This window comes from Schistocerca cancellata, chromosome 2 (assembly GCF_023864275.1).
Source record: "Schistocerca cancellata isolate TAMUIC-IGC-003103 chromosome 2, iqSchCanc2.1, whole genome shotgun sequence".
NCBI classification, from domain to species: Eukaryota; Metazoa; Arthropoda; class Insecta; order Orthoptera; family Acrididae; genus Schistocerca; species Schistocerca cancellata.
This window is the reverse complement of record NC_064627.1, coordinates 161,738,527-161,741,796: the sequence shown is the minus strand read 5'-3', so window position 1 is coordinate 161,741,796 and position 3,270 is coordinate 161,738,527. Positions and strand designations below refer to the sequence as shown.

Below are 3,270 nucleotides of genomic sequence, written 5' to 3'. Positions count from 1 at the left end.
TTGCTGTGGGACCGATTAGCGTGACATTCCGTGTCATAAGCCAACACGTCTGCAACACGCCATCTGCTTGCGTACGATCGTGGACGAACAGTGGGACGGCTCGAGGCCCGTCAAAGTGTCACAGTAACGCGTGTGTCCAAAAGGGTCACATCGCGATTGAAAAAGGCAGCTGGAGGTGGAAATGCTGTGTGAAAGCATGCTGGTGGTCGTAGACGGAACACCATACACAAAGAGGATCGATATCTAGCCTTCTACATCTACATCTACATCCATACTCCGCAAGCCACCTCATGGTGTGTGGCGGAGGGTACTTCGAGTACCTCTATCGGTTCTCCCTTCTACTCCAGTCTCGTATTGTTCGTGGAAAGAAGGATTGTAGGTATGCCTTTGTGTGGGCTCTAATCTCTCTGATTTATCCTCATGGTCTCTTCGCGAGATACACGTAGGAGGGAGCAATATACTGCTGGACTCCTCGGTGAAGGTCTGTTCTCGAAACTTCAACAAAAGCTACTGAGCGTCTCTCCTGCAGAATCTTCCACTGGAGTTTATCTATCATCTCCGTAACGCTTTCGCGATTACTAAATGATCCTGTAACGAAGCGCACTGCTCTCCGTTGGATCTTCTCTATGTCTTCCATCAACCATATCTGGTACGGATCCCACACTGGTGAGCAATATTCAAGCAGTGGGCGAACAAGTGTACTGTAACCTACTTCCTTTGTTTTCGGATTGCATTTCCTTAGGATTCTTTCAATGAATCTCAAACTGACAACTGCTTTACCGATTAGCAACTTTATATGATCATTCCATTTTAAATCACTCCTAATGCCTACTCCCAGATAATTTATGGAATTAACTGCTTCCAGTTGCTGACCTGCTATATTGTAGCTAAATGATAAAGTATCTTTCTTTCTGTGTATTCGCAGCACATTACACTTGTCTACATTGAGATTCAATTGCCATTCCCTGAACCATGCGTCAATTCGTTGCAGATCCTCCTGCATTTCAGTACAATTTTCTATTGTTACAACTTCTCTATATACTACAGCATCATCCGCAAAAAGCCTCAGTGAACTTTCGATGTTATCCACAAAGTCATTTATGTATATTGTGAACAGCCTTAGCGGCGAAAAGGAATGGACATCTGTGCACATCACTGCAGGCGTTGCAACTTCTACAGGTACAAGAGTCTCTGCCAGAACCATTTCACAGCCATTAAATCAGGCTCGTTTGCACGCTCGGAAGCCTGTTATATGCATCCTATATCAACTACATCCTGGTCGAGAAAGTGTTAGTTGCTGTGGGGAACATGTTGGCTGTGGTCAGTAACAGTAGTTCACATTGATGTTCTCCGACGAATTCCACTTAACTGTGGCAAATGATTCCGGCCATCAGCGTGGAGAGAGAGAGAGAGAGAGAGAGAGAGAGAGAGAGAGAGAGAGGATCACTTTACACACCACAGGATGCTCATGAACATCATTCGTACGGCATCAGCGTTATGGTGTGGGCAGGCGTACAATGGCCGAACACCGTTGCATATCTTTGCGCGAGTTGCCGTTATAGCACAGCCGTACTGCAGAGGGGTTATTCGGGATAATGTCCGTCTCAATAGGGGTGTGTTAGGTCCTGACTTTCTGTTTCTGGGCGACAATGCCCGCCCACATTGGACCGCTGAGGTGTCAGACAACTTGAATATTTTTTTTTTTAATGAGGTGGATCCCCTCCACGCCCACACCGCCATGATTGCCAACACAAAAGGTCTACTGCCATCTCTGCATAAGGGTTAGTTCCACTAAAGTGAGTTGTGGCAGGATATGGATATTGCGATGTTCGCATACGTCTGGTTAAGTTTAACCACTAATACGCGCTCATCTGGAGACAGATTGGGTCGAAAGTCGAACGCAGGGTAGCGGAAAAAAAAACTGTGCGATGCACACCCTGGAATGTTAAGATATTGAACGTATGGAATGGAATGCGTACTTCCAGGATCTAAACCCTATGGAGCATGCCTGGGATACTCTTGGCAGACGTTTTCCTCAATAAACACATCCTCCCGGATGATGATGCAGATGATGGTTTTCGGTAGAGTGATCTAAACAGAGAGGTCATCAGCGCCCTCCCCTCTACGAACCATTCAGCAACTGAAAACTGCCTCGAGAGAGGAATGGGAGAATGTGTCCCAAGAAGTCCTCAATAGTTTGGTACCCCGCACGAATAACGGGTGGAAAATCTGTAACCCGAGAAGGGCGTCTTCCTCACTGAGAGTTCGATATCTATATGTTGGAAGTCTGATCTGTCGCAAACTTCAAAGTTATTTGTGTCTCTTATCCTGCTTTCCCATCTGTTGAAATCTGTAACATTTTTCGTTGTAAATACACCACTCCACCTCTAATACGTATGTTCAAAATGATTCAAATCGCTCTAAGAAGTATGGGACTTAACATCTGAGGTCATCAGTCCCCTAGAACTTAGAACTACGTAAGCCTTACTAACCTAGGGACACACGTTCATGCCAGAGGCAAGATTCGAACTTGCGACCGTAGCAGCCACGTGGCTCCGGAATGAAGCGCCTAGAACCGCTCGGCCACAACGGTCGGCTATTACGTAAGCACTATGTTTCATGTTGTGGATCATTGCTTGCGATTATTCCTCTCCAACGATATCTCTGTTCCTGTTGTCAAGCGGTGTATTGCCCTGGGCCAAGACCAAACGCTATTGATTTTCTATCCTGAGATTAATGGCTGTAATTTGTGGGTAGTTATTAGGTTTTGGGGCAACGGCGTCGCCGCAATGGATAAACCGGTTCCCGTGAGATCACCGAAGTTAAGCACTGTCGGGCGTGGTCGGTACCTGGATGGGTGACCATCCAGGACGCCATGCGCTGTTGCCATTTTTCGGGGTGCACACAGCCTCGTGATGCCAATTGACGAGCTACTCGACCGAATAGTAGCGGCTTCGGTCAAGAATACCATCATAACGACCGGGAGAGCGGTGTGCTGACCCCACGCCCCTCCTATCAGCATCCTCCACTGAGGATGACACGGCGGTCGGATGGTCCCGGTAGGCCACTCGTGGCCTGACGACGGAGTACTTTATTAGGGTTTGGAACAGAAAGAGTGGCGCCTCGAAATTGCCTGTCGATCTCTTTGCCGTCCCCAAATGGCACAAAGTGGACACCACCGACGGCGACGATGTTCCTGGAGGTAAACACGTTTCTCTCAAAGAATCAGCACGGGATCAGGGAAAAGTTACTCGTGTAGAACGCAGCTTG

The 3,270-nt window shown here is 47.5% G+C and overlaps 1 pseudogene; it reads left to right on the top strand.

Annotated features, from left to right (window-relative positions):
- The first annotated feature begins 2,771 nt into the window (after positions 1 to 2,771).
- LOC126163668 (5S ribosomal RNA) lies at positions 2,772 to 2,889 on the top strand (annotated as a pseudogene).
- Positions 2,890 to 3,270: the final 381 nt, after the last annotated feature.